Here is a 6,000-nt window from a genome sequence, read left to right as displayed (position 1 = left end):
TTATCAATATCAATAAAATCTAAAAAACAGGCAAAAAAATTAAAATATTTCAGAAATAATAAGTGATGCAATAATTTTTGTGGGGCGTGTATTTATCAGTTTGATTAGAACTCCGTACGAGACGAGTAATGTGTGAAGAGAAAAAGAATTTTGTCATAAAAATGTTGTGTGTAGCCCCACTGTAGGTGCCAGACGTGGAGCAGTCGCATATCAAGCGGGCGCACCGCATTGAGAACTACACAGTCCGCACACTAGCCAATCCCCACACCATTCATGTTTCCCGTCAAAGCAGTGCATTGCATTTAACCGACTTGTGACAAAACTAGCAACGGACTATCAGAACGCCACTAATAAATAACTAGGGGCAGATTTAACGTAAAGTTGTCGCGAAAAACGGACTGATCATTCATCGAACTACCTATCTGAATACCAAAATGGAATGAAGAATAACCAATCTACCTTGTGTGGTACCTGAATACAGTTAAATTTATTTTTGAATCACTTGGGGGAGTAACGTAACCTCACTTTAAATGCACCATTTCAAGTTCAGAGTAGTGTAGCGTAATTAAATAGTTTTGTTTGTGCACAGTTCAAAAGTTAGTTCAAGTGAAGTTAAGAAAAAACCTTTCAGTGTCCATTTAATTAATGTCTTGCAGTTAAACATTAAGGAACTTTAGGTAAGTTGTGTTTACAGTATTGTTTGGCCTTACCCCTTATACCCTTCTCTATTTAATTTTAAACTGAGTTTTTATTGTCTTGACCATTCATAAATTGAGCCATATTTTGCTTATTTTTCTGATGGAACAGGTTGATTCACATTGTTTTTGTTTTGTTTTACATCTTTTTATATGGTTTCTAATCATACTTCTATAAGTAGAATTGTAATTGGACATTACAATAGAATGTAATCTTTAAAAGAACCTAAGAATAATAACACTCAAGATGAATACCTACCTATTGATTATTAACAGGGAATATAGTGCTACATCTATATTTTCAAACTTTTTCACATATAAGTTTACAAAGATAATAACTTATTAGCCCTTTAATAAGTTAGAATATGTCTGTGATGGTTCAAAATTAAGTTTCATGTCGAAGAAAGAATTTAAGACAACTAAAAAACCTGAGAAAAACAATTTGTGACAATAAAATCAAATTCTTATTTATTTACACACATGTACATTTACCTGCATCATCTTAAAAAAATAAATCACAATAATCATGTTAATAAAATATGATAAAACAACATGCAATAACATAAAATCTGCCTCATTAATATAATTTAACATATTTAAATTTCTAATTTAGCAAATCATTCATTTAGAACTCAAATACAAAATAGAAAAAAAAAACTAATATTTGTTTTGTAATATAAATTAGAATAATAAATGCAAATTAAAATTGATAACATTCAGCATGCTTGTAAATATTACATTTCATTAAAAAACAGGTTGGAAGACATTATATTACAACATCTTTCTTAATAAGTCTCTTATTTTCATCCCTGTTCCGTTTCAATTCTTATATAGGTGAAAAAAACAAGAAACATAAACTAATATCAGTTCCTGACCATAACAGTCATAAATAAGTCCAAATAAATAAAATTACAGAAGAAGCAAAAAAAAACCTCATTAAAATGAAGATGGCATAAATCATAGAAAACATTTAAGTCAAAAACTTAATCTAAAATCAGTGAGTATTTGTGAAATAGATTTATTATGGTTCTCTATGGTTGTTACTTTTTTACTAATTTTTTAATTTTTAACTTAAATACAGTGGAGGACAAAACTATGGAAATTTTTAATATTTTTGTTGTACATAACTTTATTAGCAATATATTTTTTTTTACTAAAACTACATGTAATAAGGAATTATATTTTATTAAAATCAAAAATACCAGTTCTCAAAAAAATAAATGAAAATAGAAAATAAATTGGACAAAAGTATGAAAATTATAAAAAAAAGAGCAAAAAATATATTTTTTCCAATATTTTGTGCTATATTCCTTGACGGTCAATACTGCTTGATATCTTCTAGGTAGAGAACCAATGAGGTTCTGACAAATTTCGACAGAAATCTTCTTCCATTCTTCCTGTATGGTTTCCCAAAATTCATGCTTGTTTGCTATTTTTTTTTTCAAATTTCCCTTTCTAAATGGTCCCAAACGTTCCCAATAGGGTTGAGATCTGGAGACTGTGCTGGCCATTCAGCAGACACTATTTTCAGCAAAAAAAGTTTTTACTAATTTAGACGAGTGTTAGGTCATTGTTGAAATGTCCAGCATAAGGGCATTTCTCTGTCCGCATAGGGTATCATTCCATTTTAAGGATATCCTGGTAGACAAAACAATTAATTTTTTCATCAAATTTAACATACAATCTTTTGCTTACTGGTCTTCTTACATATCTTTTTCCATTTGATCCAAAGATTTTAAACTTGCTATCATCTCTAAAAAGGACAGTGTTCCATTTTTCTGGTCTCCAAATAATATGCTGTTGGGCAAATTTTATCCGGGCCTTACAATTTTTTTTGGAAATGGTTTATTTACAGATACTCTACCCATAAGGCTAGCTGCACATAGGCGCCTCCGTACAGTCCTATTACTCACATTAACACTGAACATTTTCCTTACTTCTTTGTTAATCTCATGTGCACATTTTCTTTGACTTAAAACAGACAACCTTCTTATTGTTTTATCAATATTAGGATTGGTTTTTTTTTTGGGGGGCAACCTATTTTCGGGAGCGTTTCCACATTGCCTACTAACCGATTTTTCCTTAAAATTTTCGACACCCTGCATCTTCACTAATTTTCAAAATCTTCCAAAAAAATTAGTTTTTTTTCCATAATTCAGAAACTTTGGCCTGCTATTAGCTGCAATAGACTAAATATATACACAGAAAAATTAAAACTAAAAAAATTTCCTTTTTTTTGTCGATCCGAAAAAACAATAAACATGGTGAAAAAAGGAATGCACACAACAACTATTTATCTGCAAAAAAAGTATGCACCAACCAAAAGTATTTAATGTACCATACAATTTTTGTACCTCTATTGGCTGGTACTTTAATAGTAAAGAAAAACAAAAAATGTCCATACTTTTGTCCACTACTGTATTTTTTAAGTTGTATACACTTTCTGCTGGATGTGTATAATTTAATGGAAGTAGGGAAACATGTAGAAAAACATCCAAATTTTTACTACAAATATTTTAGAACTTAAAAAAACTTGTGTCACAGGACACTATTAACAACAGATAGATATTCCAATAATTTTAAAGGAATGTATGCTTAGGATTAATTAATTTAATAGACATTTCTGGAATGGTGTAGTGTATCAAAATATGTATGTACAATGATTATACCTTAAACATAATTTTCGATATTAACAGAATTTATCACTTACATATTATATTATGTCATGATATTTAATATTTTTTTAGAATATCATAAATACATTCTAGTAATAAAGATACAGTCATTTAGATATGCATATTTTTTATAAAAGTCTAAAAAACACCAATATAATTATTAGTAAAATTAAAATGTTAATAATTATTTCACTCTCATTTTCATTCGGAAGGTATACTCAATTAAAAAGATACCATTAAAATATCTTAATTTTCCTTTAGGAGTATATTTTTCAAATTTATATTCAAAAATATTTTTTTATAAACAATTTAACATTATTTATTATAAACTTAATATTAATTATTTTGGTATATAATAGGAAATATAATTTACCATAAAAAGAGTGCTCTGCAGAAATTTTCAAAACTTTTCACATATAACTTTAAAAAAATAATTTGCCTATAATTAGTCAATAAGTTATAATAAGTTATAATAGTCAATAAGTTATAATATGTCTGAATATTGGAAAGTGAGTTTTCTATGGAAGAAATAATTTCAGTGAACTAAAAAACCTGACAAAACAATTTGTGATCAAATTCATATTTATTCATACTACACTTACATTGTCCTATATGATCTTAAAAAAAATAATCACAATTATCACATTAATAAAAAATGATAGGACAACATTCATTTAATATTTAACTCAAAATAGCATTATTTTTAAAGTAGACATTACATACATATCCTTAAGAACAAGTCCAAATAAATAAAATAACAGAAGAACCAAAACAAAATTTCCTCGAATTGAAACTGGCATATATCGAAGCAAACTTTAAGTCAAAAACTTAACCCAGAATTAATGGGTATTTGTGAAATTTATGTTTTATTATAGTTTTCGAGGGAAATAGGTTGTTGCTTTTTACAGAGATCTTAAAAGAAAATCTTAATTTAAGTATTTGTTGTCTGGTTACAGTTTCTTTCAGATGTCTATCACTTAATGGAAGGACAGAAATTAAAAATTTAAAAAACTATTAAATATTTACTTAAATCCAAATTTTAATAATTATTTTACTATGCTATTCATTCAGAAGACATACTCAATACGTTAAAAATATTCATATTTACTATTAAAATATTTTAAAATTCACATCTTTCAACTTTCTTATATTTTTTTAAATTTTCGTCTTAATCAAACATTTAATTTATTCTAAATTAATATTTTATTCTAAAATTGATAAGAATTTTGAAATTATCAAAAGAGAAAAAAATCTAAATTTGAGGTTTTAGATCTCAGCTAAGATTTATAATTGTATCTAAGAAATTGAACAAAAAATCAATAGTCAAACCTAAATATATTTGAATTAAAATTTATATTACATTTTTTTTTATTAACATTTATCCAAGTTAACACTATTTATTATAAACTTAATATTAGTTATTTTAGTACATATTAATATTCTATTAAGATATCTCAGGTATGTTTGTTACTGATACACTCTCAAATAAAACCTTCATGGGATATGGATATTCTAGGAATATCTATTGATTTAAGATAGTTTCTTTGTGAGTCAAGAATTATAAACTATATGTAATCTTTCTCATTCTAGTCATATAAGCTAAAGAATATACTGGCAATGCAACTATTGAACTTAGCATCTCAAGTAATTATTTACAATTTAGCTTACAGATTTTATGACAATCATTGTTTTACATCATTAATGAATAATAGATATTTAAACTTTAATTTTGTTTTGATGAAATATAAATAGGGGTTGTAACAACTCATTTGGTCAGTTTTCCTTTTAGTTTATCATTTATTATATATATTACCAACATTATTGATTCTGGTCTCTACAATGGAAACTAGTAGCTGCCAGTCCATTAATTTGATAAGAAAAGAGTGCTATATAGAAAAGATCATGAATATATGATGCAGTATTCTATATCTAGTAAAAATTATCATATGTCATCTATTATAGTAAAAACATCAAACAATACTAAAATATAGTCATTGAAGTAAAATTTATTTGATATGTACCTCACACTGGATTTTTCATCATCAAGTAGTTGTGATAAGTTATCCTGTACAAATATTTAAGGATTTATTACAACTATTTACTTTTACGAGGTTTTGAGAAAAACAGAGAGCTATATTTATGTTTTAAGATATGTTCCTTAATTAATTTTAAATTTATTCCTTAAATAATTTTAATAATGATGTATAGAACATTCAATAAATTTAGTGAGGCTATATTTAAAAAAATAGTAACATCTTATATTGGTTAATTATTATGTATTTTTAATCTTATTCTTTAATTGTCACTTTTAGCTATTACTCTGCAACTAAAAGATTAGACATTTTAGCAAATTTACTAAAATTAATAAAATATTTAAAGATCAAGTCAGCAGATTTTTTTCCAGAGGGAGAAAGTGTGTAAAGGTAATACTGTTTTTGTGGCATTTGACATCTCCATACATCAGATGAAATTATATCATAACAGTTGATGAACAAAAGTAAGTACATAAGTAACATGAAATAAAACATCAGAATATTAAAGGTGTTAAAACCATAGAATTCCAAGTAGGGGATTACAATCAGTACTGTTTTTTTATAAGTAATGAATTCCACATTTTTTTGTTAGTTATA

At 26.4% G+C, this 6,000-nt stretch overlaps 1 protein-coding gene across 2 annotated transcripts in view; it reads left to right on the top strand.

Moving 5' to 3' along the window:
- The first annotated feature begins 229 nt into the window (after positions 1-229).
- The window catches only part of LOC126749073 (klarsicht protein), a 275,493-nt gene continuing 269,722 nt past the window's right edge, over positions 230-6,000 (top strand). For both annotated transcript variants that reach the window (XM_050458695.1, XM_050458694.1), the window contains exon 1: positions 230-677. The gene's annotated coding sequence lies outside the window, so the exon portion shown is untranslated. The remainder of the gene's footprint in view (positions 678-6,000) is intronic.

The sequence above is a fragment of the Anthonomus grandis genome, chromosome 22 (assembly GCF_022605725.1).
Source record: "Anthonomus grandis grandis chromosome 22, icAntGran1.3, whole genome shotgun sequence".
Taxonomy (NCBI): Eukaryota; Metazoa; Arthropoda; class Insecta; order Coleoptera; family Curculionidae; genus Anthonomus; species Anthonomus grandis.
Note: the sequence above shows the minus strand (reverse complement) of the source record. Positions and strands in the feature narration are given on the sequence as shown.